This window comes from Myotis daubentonii, chromosome 10, assembly GCF_963259705.1.
Source record: "Myotis daubentonii chromosome 10, mMyoDau2.1, whole genome shotgun sequence".
In the NCBI taxonomy this organism is placed as follows: Eukaryota; Metazoa; Chordata; class Mammalia; order Chiroptera; family Vespertilionidae; genus Myotis; species Myotis daubentonii.
The window spans coordinates 76,445,988-76,463,034 of NC_081849.1; the positions used below are offsets into that span (position 1 = coordinate 76,445,988).

Sequence of the window (17,047 nt, forward strand, 5' to 3'; positions counted from 1 at the left end):
CACCTGCTACAGGTGCCAGCCCCACTAGTACCTGCTGCCAGTGCCAGAGCTGCCGCTTGCACCCACTGCCAGCGCCCAGCGCCGGCCCTGATCGCTCAGCACTGTCAGCGGGTGTGAGTGGTGGCTGCTGGCCCCGATCACCCCTCAGGGCTTCTTCACCTCTCCCTGCTCCTGAGGGGTGATCGGGGCAGGAGCTGCCCTCATCCCCCAGGCCCAGATTGCCAATGGAGCCTGTTGGCCAACCTCCTGGTCCCTCCCCTCTGCCGGTAGGCCTGGATCGTCCGATTGGGGCCAGACCCCTTGGCTGGGACAGTGAACCAAGGGTGGGTGGCAGCAGATGCGGCTCCTTTCCCAAGGGGGCAGAGGGCTGGTTCCCTCCTTGGGGCCGGTGGACAACCTCTCGGGTCCCTCCCCCATTCCTCCCCCAGCTGGCAGGCCCTGATTGGCCTGCTGCCTGCCCACTGTGGTGGCAGTTGGCCCCTCTTCCTGGCTGGCAGGCCCTGATTGCCTGGTCAGGGCCTGCCAGCCAACCCCCTGGTCTCTCCCCTGGCCGGCAGGTCCTGATTGCCCAATCAGGGCTGGGCCCTGGGCTGGGATGGGTAACCAGGGGTGGGTGGTGGCGGACACTGGCAGCGAGGGAAGGAGGAGGCGGGGAGGTGGGGAGGCGGGGAACCTGATCGGCCCTGAATCCACTTGTGCATGAATTTCATGAATTGGGGCTCTAGTGTTGAAAAAAGTAGAAAGAGCAGATACTGTTTTCTGTTTCCTGATTTCAGGACAAAACATTAAGTTTTTCACTAGAGTCCAGAACAGTGATGGCGAACCTCTGACATGCGTGTCAGAGGTGACACGTGAACTCATTTTTTTGGTTGATTTTTCTTTGTTAAATGTCATTTAAATATATAAAATAAATACCAAAAATATAAATCTTTGTTTTACGATGGTTGCAAATATCAAAAAATTTCTATATGTGACACGGCACCAGAGTTAAGTTAGATTTTTTCAAAATGCTGACACGCGAGCTCAAAAGGTTTGCCATCACTGGTCTAGAAGATCTATCCAGTGATATCAATGGGGTGTTAAACTTCCCTACTATGATTGTGTTGCTTTTGAGCTCTCCCTTAAAATCCTCCAGAACTTCTAAAATATATCTGGATGCTTCTGTATTGGGTGCATATATGTTTACCAGAGTTATATCCTCTTGTTTCATTGTTCCCTTTAGTATTATGCACTGTCCTTTGTTATCTCTTGTTATGGCCTTCACTTTGAAGTCTACTTTGTCAGATAAAAGTGTTGCTATCCAGCTTTTTTTTTTTTTTCATTTCTCTGTGTGAGTCCTTTGTTCTGTGGTAAGTCTCTTGTAGATAGCATATATATGGGTCATGTTTCCTTATCCATTCGGCTACTGTATGTTGTTTGGAGCATATAAGCCATTTACATTTAAAGTTATTATTGATAGGTAATTATTTATTGCCATTCTTATTCTTTATGCCTGTGTTCTTCTCTTTCTCTCTATTTCTTCTTAAAACTGTCCTTTTAGCATTTCTTGCAGTGATGGCTTTGTGGTAATAAACTTTTTTAGCCTTTTTTTTTTTTTTTGTCTGTGAAGCTCTTTATTTCAACTTCAATTTTGAAAGATAGCCTTGCTGGATAGAGTAGTCTTGGGTTTTAGACCCTTGGTTTTCATTTCTTTGTATACTTCATGCTATTCCCTTTGGCCTGAAGTGTTTCTGTTGAGAAGTCAGCCTACAGTCTAATGGGAGCTCTCTTGTAGATAACTTTCTGTCTCTCTCTTTTAGCCTTTAAGATTTTTTTTTGTCTTTAATGTTTGCCATTTTAATTAACATGTGCTTAGGTATGGGTCTTTTGGGGTTTATCTTGGCTGGGACTCTTTGTGTTTTCCGAACTTGAGTGACCAGGTTGCCTCACCAGGTTGGGGAAATTTTCTGCCATTATTTCTTCAAATAGATTCTCTGCTCCTTTCTCAGATTCTGCTCCTTCTGATACCCCTTTAATGCAAATGTTGTCATGTTTCATGTTGTCCCAAAGCTTCATTAGACTCTCCTGCTTTTAATTTTTTTGTCTATTTGCTACTCTGACTGGATATTTTTTCTACCTTGTCTTCTAATTCATTGATTTGGTTCTCAGCTTCTTATAGTCTATTCTCGAGTCCTTATAGGGTGTTCTTTATTTCAAATATGTCATTCCTCATTTCCAATTGATTTTTATTTAATGTTTCAACCTCTCTTTTCAAGTTGGTGTAGCTCCCATTAAGTCCCTTATAATTTTCACTAATTTCCTTATAATTCTCACTAAGTTGCTTGTGGTTCTCACTGAATTGTTTGAGCACCCTTATTACCGTTACTCTGAATTCTTTATTTGACAAATTGCTTGCCCCCAGTTCATTTAGTTATTTTTTATGGTGATCCCTCCTTTTCTTTAATTTGGGGGTGTTTTTTGTCTCCCCATGTTTGCTGTCTCTTTGTTTTTGTTTCTATGTATTAAATCAAACTGTTATGCCTCCCAGACTTTGTGGGCTGGTCTTATATAGCAGGTGTTTTGTGAGACCCAGTGGGATCTCCTGTGTTGGGTGCTCTAGGATGTTGGGGTCCAGCCCCAGCAGGTCAGGGGTTCCCAAAGGTGTGGACGGAGTCGGCGAAGAAGGAATGACAAGGAGACAGCGTTCAGTTGATCAGCATAGCGAGGAGGTTCTCTAGCCAGGTTCTCTAATCAGGTTCTCCAGCCAGGTTCTCTCTTTATTCTCCTGTTACATCTGTATTTATACCATTTGATTTTAATCCTATCCATTCTATTCCAAAGGTTAGGGCGTTTGTTATCTCCATTCCAAGGTCACTACTCTATTGTTCTGTTAAGCTACAAGGAAGTAACTGATGGAGATTATTCTACGTAAAAATTATGTAGCTTAAGCGTGATTGTTCGTAGTTAAAGTGATTAACTACCCGCCTGGCACTTAGTTAAGGGGTTTTACTGATTTATTCCCTTCCTTAGTCGTGTTAATCCCTAACTCCAGGGAAAAATCCCCACCTGGGGAAACAACCTTTCTCGGAGAGGTGACCTTGGTTAAAACACATAGAGCTAAGAAGGGGAGCAAACATATTAAGAACAGTATGCCATATATGCCAGGTCCCTTGAAACATATGCTGTGCAGATGTTTCTTCCCTGCAGCGACTGTGTCAAGCAGCAAGGATGGACTGGCTTCCGGCACTAGGAAAGCCCCTTACTTGAGTTGTTTGAGTTCTCCTGTTGTAGTTGGGTCTTGAATGTTATTGTCCCATTCGTGGATGAAGTCTCCCCTCAGACTGATTGATTATGTGGCTCACCCCTGACCACTTTATGTGAGCTATTGTGGCGGCGCTGTCTCCAGGTGTTTTCCGTTCTTCCTTGATAGGTCTCCTCAGCTGCACTTCAGTGGGTAATTCCTGGTGAATGTTCTTCAGTTTAGTTATATTTCCAATCTGGCCCTGGGACGAGGTGCACGACAGGTCTGTCTATTCAGCTGTCATTTTCTCCCTCCCTAATAGCCTCCATGTTTTTGTTTTGTTCTTCTAATTAATTTTTAGTTACATATAATTTTGTTTGGAAACTATATTTGATATGAATTCAGTCCTCTTAAGTAAGTCAATTGAGACTTTTTTGGTTTCATAATATTCCGTTTATTTTGGAAAATGTTCCATGTGTGCTTAAAAAGAATGTATATTCTGCCCGGCCAGCGTGGTTGAGCATTGACCTATGAACCAGGAGGTCACAGTTCAATTCTCAGTTGGGGTACATGCCCGAATTGTGGGCTCTATCCCCAGTATCAAGGTGTACAGGAGGCAGCCGGTTGATGACTTTCTCTCATCATTGATTTTTCTACCTCTCTCTCCCTTTCCCTTCCTCTCTGAAATAAATAAAAATATATTTAAAAACAAGAATGTATATTCTATTGTTTTGTCGTGAAATGTCTTAAACATAGTCAATTAAATTCATCTATTCTGATGTGTCTTTTAAGGCTGCTGTTTTCTTGTTGATTTTCTGTCTGGATTATCTATTGTTGTTAATGGGTTGTTAACGTCCTCTACCATTACTGTATTGCCTTCATTCTCTTCCTTTATATTTGTCTATATTTACTTTACATATTTAGGTTCTTGTATGTTGGGTGCATAAATGTTTACAAGGGTCATATTCTCTTGCTTGATTGATAACTTTATTATTATGAAATATCCTTCTTTATATTTTTTATAACCTTTGTTTTAAAGTGCATTTTATCGGATATAAGTATTACTACCTCAGCTCTTTTTGTTTTTGTTTCCATTAGCATGAAATATCTTTTTGCATCCCTTTACTTTGAGTCTGTGTTTGTCTTTATACCTATTGTGGGTTCCTTATAGTCAGCATATATTTGGGTTTTGTTATGTTGTCCATTCACCTACCCTATATCTTTTGATTAGAATATTTAATCAATTTTCATTTAGGTAATTGTTGATAGATATGTACTTATTACTATTTTATTATTCACTAGAGGCCCAGTGCACAAGATTTGTGCACTGGGGGGGCTGTCCCTCAGCCTGGCCTGTGCCCTCTCACAGTCCAGGACCCCTTGCTCCTTATTGCCCGCCTGGCTTCTGGCTGAGCAGCGCTCCCCCTAATGGGAGCGCACTGACCACCAGGGGGCAGCTCCTGCATTGAGTGTCTGCCCCCTGGTGGTCAGTGTGCATCATAGCAACCAGTTGTTCCCCTGTTCGGTCGATTTGCATATTAGGCTTTTATTATGTAGGATATTTTTTATCTTTTTTTTCTTCTTCTTAAAGAAGACCCTTTAACTCTTCTTGTAATACTGGTTTATTGGTGACAAACTCCTTTAGCTTTTGCATGTCTGGCTTTATCTCTCCTTTGATTCTAAATGATAGCCTTGCTGGTAGAGTAGTTTTTGTTGTGGGTTCTTGCTTCTCATCACTTTGAGTATTCCATGCCAATCTCTTCTGATCTACAATGTTTCTGTTGAGAAGTCAGCTGACAGCCGTTGTAGGGAACTAATTCCTTTTCTCTTGCTAATATTAAGATTCTCTTTTTACTTAATGTGTGGCATTTTAATTATATTGTGTCTTGGTGTGGGCCTCCTTGGGTTCAGCTCCTTTCAGACTCTGTGCTTCCTGGACATGTATGTTTATTTCCCTGGCCAGGTTAGGGAAGTTTTTTTGTCATATTTCTTCTGATACATTTTCAGTCTTGTGCTTTTTTTCTCTTCTATTTTTGGTACCCCTATTATGTGAATATTGTTACACTTGATACTTTCCTAGAGGTCCCTTAAACTATCCTCATCTTTTATTCTTTTCTCTTTTTGCTGTACTGATTAGTTTTTTCTGCTATTTTATTTTCCAAATTTTTGTTTTATCTAGTCTGCTGTTGGTTTAATCCAATATATTCTTAATTTCAGTTATTGTATTCTTTATTTCTTTTTTTAAAGTTATTTTTTCCCTTTATTTTATTTTCCATCATCATTTATTCCCCCATACCCTCTTACACCTACACCTCCCTCACATGCAATCACCACACTGTTGGCTGTGTCCATGAATTATCTTTTCTTGCTTAATCTGTTACTGGGAAACCCCCGATTGGGTTTGAGCTGCCTGTCGCTATGTCCAGTAATGAAGGCAGGGTTGAATCATATAAGGCAGCGGTTCTCAACCTGTGGGTCGCGACCCCTTTGGTCAGGGATCCTCAAACTTTTTAAACAGGGGGCCAGTTCACTGTCCCTCAGACCGTTGGAGGGCTGGATTATAGTTAAAAAAAACAACTATGAACAAATTCAGCAACAGGCAGCGGCAGCAAAAACATCTGGCGGGCCGGATAAATGTTTTCGGCGGGCCGCATGTGGCCCGCGGGCCGTAGTTTGAGGACCCCTGTCTTTGGTGGTTGAACGACCCTTTCACAGGGGTCGCCTAAGACCATGCTGCATATCAGATATTTACATTACAATTCATAACAGTAGCAACATTACAGTTATGAAGTAGCAACAAAAATAATTTTATGGTTGGGTCACAACATGAGGAACTGTATTTAAAGGGCCAGAAGGTTGAGAACCACTGATATAAGGCGTTTATTGAGAAGGCCAGCTAATCAAGAAGAAAGGGTGCTTACAAGCATTCAAATTCTGTCTTCACAGTAAGGTGTAGGAGACAGGATTATAAAGGGAAGGGACTAGGGTGGGGCAGCCCTGGAGGTCCGCAGATGTCAGCTATTATTCTTTACTCATCAGGTGATGAGATGATGTTGATGAGATGTTGTGACTCCTGGTGGGTTGGTCTGACCCTGTTTATCAGTTCTGTTTGCTGGATTCACAGCTGAGTCACCTCCTTATTCACTTTACACAGGCCTTAAAAAGGAAACTTTGGAAAAACGTAACCCCTATTCACATTAGTATATGTGCTCTAAAATTTAAAATAATATGATTATTTTTTAGATTAATTCAGCTTCTTTATCTATCAAATTATAGGTCCCCCTTATCAAATTCTTCCATCCCTTTCCCCCACTAACCTCCTCACCCCCCATCAGAGCTATCTGCCTGTTCTCTGAGTCTGTTTCTATAGTTTGTTCTTTCTCTAACTGGCATATTTCACTGGCATAATGTTCAAATTAGGTTATTTATGGTGATACCTTAAGGAGACCCAAGCGAGACTCCACTTAAAATTTATAAGCATGAGCTTGAGTGCATTTGTCCGCTGCTCCTCCTTGTTCAGGTGGGTTCTGATGGAGTAGAATTCACTAACTCCTGGGTCTTCCATCAGACCCTTCCCTATGTGGATGGTGTAGGGCATGCAGAGAGCCACCTCGCTCTTCTCCGCTTCCTCCTTGAACTGCTGCATGCAGTCCAGGAAGGCCACCATTGCCTCGTCAAACTTGTTACCCAAGAGAGCACTCTACCCCCAAGTGCAGAACATGGGCAGCTCCATGGGGTCGTCTATTAATGACTTCAGATAGCAGTGGTCTCCACAGGGAAGAGCCGGTACTTCTGAAACTGCAGACTGACTGTGTTAGACAGGGCCAGGAGCAGCAAGGCCGTGTGCCCCAGGCTGTGTTGATCTCACTGCAGCTCTCGGGGACAGTGGGGATGCAGCCCAACGTGAAGCTATTGATGATAGCCAAGGGGCCATCACAACAGATCTCAAATAGGGCCTTGAGGGCATTGGTTTTCTTCAGCCAGGTGAGCTGGGTCTGGGCGTATAGCAGCTGTTCCTCCACGCTCCACAGCTCATCCTGCAATTCCAGTTGTTGCCATTGCAGTTCACTGAGGTCCCGATAGTACTGCCTTTCCTGCTGCTCCAGCGTCTCCATCTCTGCCCGTGCTACCTCCAGAGCCATAGCTGCCCTTTCTCGGTTCTTCTCCACCTCCTCCAGCTCCTGGACCAGCCTCACTTCCTCCAGCTCCACGACCTTCAGCTCCTCCTGCAGTGCCTCCCTTGCATCCCACTTCATCCATCGCTGGTCTCCAAACAGCATTTTTAGTTCTGACTGTCAGATTCTGAGATCCTGAGCTGGGGTGTCCAGCTGCTCCCGAAGACTATCAGTACAGCCCTCCCACAGGGAGTGGTCCAGCTCTTCTTCACCAGTTGGATGTCAAAAACACCCCTCGTGGCTCTCTGGATGCTACTGAGAGTCCTCCCAGAGCCCAACTTCCTGAGCAGGGTGAAGTTGCTGGGACCGTCCCCAGAAATCTTGTTATCACCAAGGATGGTCCAGCCAGAGGCACTATGCTGAAGCTCTTCAAGGTCTACTAGTATCTCCATCCTGGAGGGAGAGCCTTCCTCTGGAGTTGCTCCTGGCGCCCCCTGAGCTAAGGGGAGTTTCAAAGGTGCAGGCTCTTGGCTGAGGTCAAGGCCCAAAGTCTCCGTGGAACACGTCAGGTTCAGGGGACCACGGCAGAAATGGCAAACGAAGCGGATGGAGGACATGGCGGAGGTTTTGACTTTCACCGTTGACTCTAAGTTTTCTTCTGTATTCTTTATTTCTAACTACTTATATTTTATGGTGTCAGTCTCTTTAAGTTCTCACTGAGTTTGTTTATTCTTCCCATACGTTCATGGAACATCTTTATAACCAGGGTATTGAAATCTTGTATTTGGTAGATTGCTTGCCTCCATTTTGTTTAGCTCTTCTTCTGGAGTTTTGTTCTGATTTGTCATTTGGGACATGGTTCTTTTTCTTTTCATTTTGGCTGCCTCCCTGTGTTTGTTTCTAGGTATTAGTTAGCTCTGCAACATCTCTCCCACTTGGCAGAGTGGCCTTATGTAGTACGTGTCTTGTTGTGCCCAGTGGTGCAGCCTCATTTTTCACCTGAGCTATGTGTTCCAGGTGTGCTTGTTGTGTGGATTGCGTGTCTTGGTTTCTGTTGGCTTGTCCGTGGGTAGAACTGACCCTCTGATTGACTTGCTATGAGGATGGGCTGGGACTATAGTGGCGGGGCCTTGTGTGGAGGCTCAACCTACAAAGTAGGGTTTGCGTCAGCAGGGCTCTGTTATCCATGGACTCCACTCTTTGGGTGTTTCATTTGTGGAGCTAGTTGCGTGGTGCTCTGGTGTAGCCTGTAGCTGGCCGCCAGGTGTGTTGTTTCCAGGACCTTGGGGGCAGGGCTGAAGCACAGATTAAGATCAGTTGCTGCCTGTGCTCTGACTGGAGCCACCTGGTAGGACATACAAAATGATCTGTGTTTGGTGGCTGCCTAAGCTGGGCTTGAAGATGCTGGGGAACGTGACGCTGGTAACCCAGGCCGCCTGCCACTGGTGTCAGGCTTGGTGCCACTTAGCAAGAGGTACAGGACACACTGAGGTCAGCTGCTGCTTATTTGGTGTTTGTGGACCTTTGAGAGAATTTAGGTAAGTCCTCAGTGCCGGCCAAGGCCATTTGCTTCTGAACAGCAGCCACTGAGAGGGGTTTGGCCTATGTGTGAGTTAGGGGCGGGGGGTGGGGGGGTGGGGGGGTGGAGCCTCAGGTAATCGCCAGGGTGGAATGAGCAGTGCCAGCAGGTTGTTGGAGACTCACACTAGGCAACTTCCTGCTTCTGCTGGCTGTGTAGGAGGAGGGCTCAACAAAGGAACCATGGCTCCTGCCAACACTTACGCCTGCTGGCCGGGTGGGGGAAGGTGTCAACAAAGAACTATGGTGCCCGGTAGCAGGTCTGTCCCAAGAGAGCTGCCTTTTCAGCCCTCACCCTGAAGCCAGACATTTTAGTTCCTTGAACTCTTTATGTCCTTGATGTTTTTTGAGCTTCTGTCCCTTTGCTGGAGCTTAGTGACTGTGAGGGAGGGAGGGAGTCTGTGCTCGGGCCCTCTACGAGGACACCTGGGTCTTACAGCTGCTCTCCATCCCACTAGGACGGAGTCCTGTCCGTTTTCACAGCCAGATGCTGTGAGGACTCCTCTTTCCCTCACTGGTGCTCTGGGCTGGGGAGCCAAGATTTCCCTCTAGATTCTTAACTGCCACATGTGGGTGTGGGACCTGCTGGTTCTGAGTCTCTGCCCCTCTTTCTAGTCTTGACTTCCTCTTTATAACCTTAGTTATAGGACTTCTGTTCCACTCGTCTTCATGTGGTTCTCAAGGGTGGTGTTCTATAATTTAGTTGTCATTTTGATGTGGCCATGGGAGGAGGCAAGCCACATTGTTTACCTACTCTGCCATCTTGAGTGGAAGTTAGAGAATGGATGTAAAATTAATAAGGAGATATTTTACATTTTTCCTACAGTGTCTTTCCCATTTAACATGTACTTTGTACCTTCAGCACATCTTAATTTGGCATATCCTCATCAGGGCTTATTAGTCACATGTGGTTAGTGGCTATTGCAATGACCAGAACAGCCTTTGAACACAGAGAAGGGGAGGTGCATTGAAATCCCAGTGTTTCCTCTCTTTCCTCCCCACTTGTGTTGAAAAGGAAAAGTAATGTTAAACCATGATGATGTCCAGTCCTATTCCTTTCTTGTTACTATCTGTGCTAAACCAAATAATGGTCCCAGATGAGTCCATGTCCTCATCCTCAGAATCTATGCATATGCTGCCTTTTATGACAAAGGGAACTAAGTTCAGGATGTTGAGATGGGAGGATTCCCCTGGATGGGGGTGACCTAATGTAAATACAAAGGTCTTTTAAAGAGAGAGGCAGGAAGATCAGAGTCACTAGTTTGAGATGTAACAACGGTTGCAAGAAGGTGGAGTGAGTGAGGAAAAGACCATGCACTGAAGGAATGCTGACGGCCTCTGGAAGCTGTAAGGCAGCGGTTCTCAACCTGTGGGTCGCGACCCCTTTTGCAGTCGAACGACCCTTTCACAGGGGTCACCTAAGACCATCCTGCATATTAGATATTTACATTACGATTCATAACAGTAGCAACATTACAGTTATGAAGTAGCAACAAAAATAATTTTATGGTTGGGTCACAACATGAGGAACTGTATTTAAAGGGCGAGAACCACTGCTGTAAGGAGTAGGGTATAGGTAACAGGTTCTCACCTGAGAGTCTCCAGAATGAACCAGCCTTGCTGACCCCTTGACATTAGCCCAGTGAGAGGGAGTTTAGACTTCTGACCTCCAGGACTGTAAAAGAATATGTAACTAAATTTGGGGGTATTATGTAACAGCAGCAATCGGAAACTGCTACACCACCTTAGTGGTCAGAAGTGGCTATGGAAAGTTTGGTTTTATATGTAAACTAGAGTCCTGATGCACGAAATTCGTGCATGGGGGGGAGGTGTGTCCCAGCCTGCACCCTCTTCAATCTGGGACCCCTTGAGGGATCCTGGTGGGATGGGGCCTAAATGGGCAGTCAGACATCCCTCTCAACATCCAGGACTGCTGGCTCCCAACCGCTCGCCTACCTGTCTGCCTGATTGCTCTTAACTGCTTCTGCCTGCCAGCCTGATCACCCCCTAACTACTCCCCTGCCAGCTTGATCAATGCCTAACTTTCTCCCCTGCCAGCCTATTCGCCCCTAACTGTCCTCCCCTGCAGGCCTGGTTGCCCCCAACTGCCCTCCCCTGCTGGCCCAGTCACCCCTAACTTCCCTCCCTTGCCAGCCTGGTCACCCCTAACTGCCTTCCCCTGCTGGCCTGGTCGCCCCTAACTGCTCTCCCCTGCTGGCCTGGTCACTCCTAACTTCCCTCCCTTGCCAGCCTGGCTACCCTTAACTGCTCTCCCCTGCTGGCCTGGTCACCTCCAACTGCCCTCCCCTGCAGGCCTGGGTTCCCCTGCCCCAATTGTCCTCCCCTGCTGGACATCTTGTGGTAGCTATCTTTGACCACATGGGGGCGGCCATCTTGTGTGTTGGAGTGATGGTCAATTTGCATATTACCGCTTTATTAGATAGGATTTATGTCAGTGTAAAAGAACTCATGTTCCATGCAAGTGAAGAGCTATAATGATTCTGATTCAAGGTTTACATCACTGATTAAGGTACTTATTATTATTGTTATTATTTTTAATTCTCACCCAAGAATATTTTTCCATTTGTTTTTAGAGCGTAGAAGGAAGGGGGAAAGAGGGAGAGAAACACATCAATTGGTTGCCTTTTGCACAGGCCCCTACGGGGGCTGGCTGGGGATTGAGCCTGCAACCGAGGTACATGCCCTTGACAGGAATTGAACCCTGGAACCTTCAGTCTGTGCGCCGACGCTCTATCCATTGAGCCAAACCCGCCAGGGCGGTACTCATTTTTAATGTTAGCAATTTTATATTTTAAGATGGATTTACATAGAGGCAGAGGACTAAAACATTGCTGAGAAACAATTGCCAGAAATTTCAGGGTAGCTCTAAAATTCCAGGAACACTGTGTCTTCTTGGTGGCATAGTTTCTTTTCAGTTCAATCAGTTCTTCCTGAAACTGAGCCACACTTATAGAATTAGATGGTAATACAGATACATTCTGAGGTTTTCTCTAAAGGAAGCTGCAGAAACTTAAAACATGATTTGAAATCATGTAAATCATTGAGTCTTATTTGAAATGATGACTTCCTTTCCACCAAATAGCTCTGTAATTCTTTTATATTTTGGATTCTATTGAACTGAAGCCAGACCACAAATGAGTAAAATGAGTACATTCTCCTTTTGTCTTCTGCTCAATCTATAGTTCCAGTTTGAGTCTGAAATTTGTACTTCTTTGAGTAAAGTCATGCTTTTTAAATTCTGTGACTATAGTTTTGGTTCACTGTGTTCATATATGTTGTCTCCAGTTGAATAGCATACTGTTGTGTAAGCCACCGAGGGAAGACCAAAAGATATAAGAAAGAAGCTTACTGAATCATTTAATTTCTTTGACATTGATACCTTACTGAAAATCTAATTTGTTTTGATACACATTCTGCTTCTGCATCTTCTAAATATCCTCAAATGGTTACACTTAGATTTGTAACAGTTTGAAAAAAAAGTACAATATTGGTCACTTCCTCCATCAAATTATGTAATGAATCTGATTTTCAGTATTTAAAGCATATGTTTTCTGTCATTGAAGGTTGTACTTAATATGTTTCCTTTTTGTTTGATTCAGATAAACAGTTATCCCGCCCCTTGGTATGTTGCCATATCAGTAAGGAGAATTTTTCTATGTTTAAATTGTGATGAACAATTCTTTTCATGGCAGCTTATTAGGTCTTAATTGTTGCCACCATGACTGACTAACTGGGTATTAAAAATTTTTTGTTGTCATTGTTAAAAATCTCAAGTTGAGTTTGCCCTGACACCCAGAAAGGCTGTATTTCGTCTCTGAGCTGTACATTGAGTCAAAATTGGTTATACATTGAAATCATTGGGGAAGTTTCAAAAAACTGCCTGTGTCCCGTCCCCAGATTCTGATCTAACTGGTATGAGGTCTGGCCTGGGCATTGGGATTTGTAAACGCTCTCCGGATGATTCGAATGCCCAGCAGTGTATGGGAACTGCTGTTCCACAAAATGTTTCCCAAAATTATGATGTATGAAAATCACTAGGGGCTTTTGTTTTAACTTACTGTTTAGAGCAGTTTTAAGTTTACAACAAAATTGAGAGCAGGTACAGAGATTTCTCATATAGTCCCTGCTCCTACCCCATTATCAACAGCACTCATCAGAAGGGTACATTTTTACCAAGGATGAGTCTACACTGACACCTCCAAAGTTAATAGTTTAACTTAGGGTTCACTTTTTTTAAAATATATTTTATTGATTTTTTACAGAGAGGAAGGGAGAGAGATAGAGAGTTAGAAACATCGATGAGAGAGGAACATCGATCAGCTGCCTCCTGCACATCTCCTACTGGGGATGTGCCCGCAACCCAGGTACATGTCCTTGACCGGAATCGAACCTGGGACCTTTCAGTCCGCAGTCCGATGCTCTATCCACTGAGCCAAACCGGTTTCGGCTTAGGGTTCACTTTTGATGTTATACCGTCTGTGGGTTTGGATAAAAGTATATTGATTTATTTCTATTATTATAATATCATAGAGTATTTTCTCTGCCCTAAAAATCCTCTGTGTTTGCCTATTCATTCCCCACTCCCCATACTGCCCCACAACCACTGATCTTTTCATTGTCTCCATAGTTTTGCCATTTCTAGGATGGAGTCATGCAGTACGTAGCCTTTTCAGGTTGGCTCTTTTTTCACTTAGTAATAGGCATTTATGTTTTCTTCATGTCTTTTCATGGCTTGGTACTGCATTCCTTTTTGGCGCTGAGTAATATTCTCTTACCTGTATGTACCACATTTTTGGTAATTATGAATAACCAAAGTTTTTGCAATTATAGTAAAGCTGTTTTGGCGGTTATGAATAAAGGTATTATAAACATTCACATGCAGGTTTCTGAGTGGATGCATGTCTTCAACTCTTTCAGTAAATACCAAGGCGTGCGATTGCTGGATCATGTGGTACGATTACATTTAGTTTTGTAGGAAGTGGGCAAACTACCTTCCATAGTGATTTGCATTCCCCCCAGCAATGAATGAGAGTTCTTGGTGCTCCACATGCTTTCCCAAACTTGGTATTGTCAGTGTTTTGAATTTTGGTTATTCTAATAGGGAGATTAAAAAAAATAGCAGACAACAGATTCTCTAACTTCCCACTATTATTCATCAGGTCCAGTGGGCCTGGGACAGGACTCTGGAGCCTGCATTTTTGGAGCAGCACCAAGGTGACTTTGATATAGGAGATCTGTGGGTCATAATTTAAAAAGATGTGTCTTAGAGTACACCTGCAACATATCTCTTCCACGTATTATCTTCATACTCTCAAAATTAAATGGCATTAAAGTTCCCCCAAATAATTTTTAATCAAGACTCAATCATACAAGTAGCAAGTTTTTTGGCTGGCCTGTGGGTTTAGTTATGGACATCAAAGTGTACTTTAGGCCTTGGCTCTACTGAAACGCCATGGGACTTTTAGCTGGGCAGGAAATGAAAACAAAAACATAGAGTGGTTAGAAAGAACCTTAAAGTTTTATGACTGTACTAGAGGCCCGATGCACCAAATTCATGCAAGAATAGGCCTTCCTTCCCCCGGCTGCCGGCACCGGCTCCCCTCTGGCACCTGGGACCCAGGCTTCCCTCACAGCCCGGCTTCGTCCGGAAGGTTTTCTGGAAGGATGTCTGGTCTAATGAGCATATTATGCTTTTATTATTATAGATGGTACACCTAACTTTAGGCAATGCTGATGATATGGACTAACAGAGGATCAGCAGCTGAGTGGTCAGTGTGATTTGCAGTCTCGAGGAGTGTGGGAACTCTTCAGATGAACCCTTGTCTTGAAGGGAAACAGCTGTGGAGAGAGACATTCCAGTGGCCGCAGACACGAACCTCGAGTTTGACTCCCCTTCTCACATATTGGTGACCAGAGTTCGCATATTTGTCTTTTTAATCAGATTTACTCCCATAGGCTTGTTCTCAATCATGGCATTTTAAAAATGAAAGAATTTAAAAGCTGGCTTAGCTACTAACTGGAAAATATATTTAAAAAATAATTGGATTTGGAATTAGTTTTGTGGTAAAAAGGCATTTGTTTATTTAAGCAAAAGTTGTGTTTTACTTGTGTATGTTAAAACATCAGTTGCAAAACAATTGAAATGTGTAAGGTATGTATAGAAAACAGAGACTTTACCCCTGTGTTTCTTCCTACCGACTTTAATGGAGTGGAGCACAGGACTTTTTTACACTTTTAACAAAAGAAATACATGTTCAGGGAGAACGTGCCAAAAAATACAAATATATACCTTAGAAACTATTTTTTTGTGTGTAATTCTACTCTTTAGCAATAATTACTATTAAAAGTTTGATGACTGTTTCATAAAAAAAATCTTATTTAAAGAACTCTCTGATAGATCTTTTTGAATTCCTTCCAGGGACATATATAATTATTTTGTTTTAGTGATATAATTAGCTATAATATTATGGTTTTGGATGAAAACTAAACTTTAAAATTCAGTTAAGTTACATTCCTTATATGAGAATTTTTAAAAAAGTAATTGCCCATCTATTTAGGTCTACAGGTAAATTTTGCCTTGTTTGATGCTTGCCCAGCTCTCCTTCCTACACCATGTATCTCCTCCACCATATGCTTAATTGCTGCATCTGTTTCCTTTTGGAGGTTCCATAGTGCAGGTACTGTGATGGGGATACTTGCTTTGCTGTTTAGAGCAGGTGTTCCAGCCCTCCTCATTGACTGCTTCTGACTTCCACAGTCCACTGACTGAAAGGCTATACTGGGAAGCACTGAACTACCCTATGTGGTGACAATATTATGTCCTCACTGCGTGACTAAAATGCTATTAGTAAATAGAATGACTTATTGAGGAAAATGAAGTAGTCTAATAAATACCAGCAACCTCTCCTATCCCTGAAGTTAATAGTTTGGATTGGTCTTATCAAACTCGTGTTTTTTTTTTTTTAAAAAAGAAATATTGGGGGAGATTTAACAGTTAGGGTAATTTGGTAAAAATCATCGTAAAATAAAAGGTAGGGTACTACTAATATTTGTTTCATTTTTTATGTGAAAATTCCAGATTGGTTATAGAAAAGATGTGGTAACTTGCAGAAGAGGATGTACACGTGATTCACCTACTTTATCACTGGATGGCACTGTGGGTCCATGAGCTGCACTTGAAATATGCGGCCTTGGGTGGATAAAATATTGTGCTCCATCTTTCTGGGGATATATTCATTTCTAATATTTGCAGTTGTACTTGGTACCCGCTTCCAAGTCCACATTGCAATTTACATTGTGTATATTAAGTAGGACATTTTAATATGCATGCAAAATATATTTTTTTCCTTTAAAGGAAAAAGACTTCAGTTTTTGGTTTTTTTTTTTTAAAACACACACCCACAAACTTAATTTTAAGGTTATTGTTGAGTTAACTTCTTTCCATTTGGTAATCTTATTCAGGCTTATGGGGAAGTGGTTAGGAACATGGACTCTGGGGCTAGACTACTGAGATTTAAGCCCTCAATATGCTACTAAGTAAAGGGTGTCCCAGAATTCACGCAGGAAGTAATGTTGATAGAAAACACAGGTTTATAATTAAAAATCGTAAATTTTTTATTGATTCATAAAGTATACAGTATAGGGTTATGTATGGAATAGCATATCGGGTAAACGGCCTCCACGGCTTTGCTGGCACACACGCACTCTTTTGTTATTGCCTGAGCAGCCGCGTTTTCGAAGAAGCATGGTCTGATGATGCCTCCAGCCCCAAATCCGCACCAAACAGCGACACGTTGTGGATGCACTTGTTTCCCAACAATCACTCGTGGATTTTCTGAACCCCGAATGCGGCAATTTTGTCGATTAACCAAGCCATGAAGATGAAAATGAGCCTCATCGAAAGTCAGCCACATTTATGCAAAACGGTCATGGAAAATTTCAACAAAAGAGTGCGTATGTGCCAGTAAAGCCATGGAGGCCATTTACCCGATATGCTATCTATTCCATACATAACCCTATACTGTGTACTTTATGAATCAATAAAAAATTTACAATTTTTAATTATAAACCTGTGTTTTCTATCAAAATTACTTCTTGCGTGAATTTTGGGACA

The 17,047-nt window shown here is 43.0% G+C and overlaps 1 protein-coding gene and 1 pseudogene across 5 annotated transcripts in view; one reads left to right on the forward strand and one right to left on the reverse strand.

Annotated features, from left to right (window-relative positions):
- The window catches only part of SUGCT (succinyl-CoA:glutarate-CoA transferase), a 576,570-nt gene that overhangs the window by 68,784 nt on the left and 490,739 nt on the right, over positions 1–17,047 (forward strand). The gene's annotated exons all lie outside the window — the stretch shown is intronic.
- Positions 6,642–7,952, reverse strand: LOC132211535 (beclin-2-like; annotated as a pseudogene).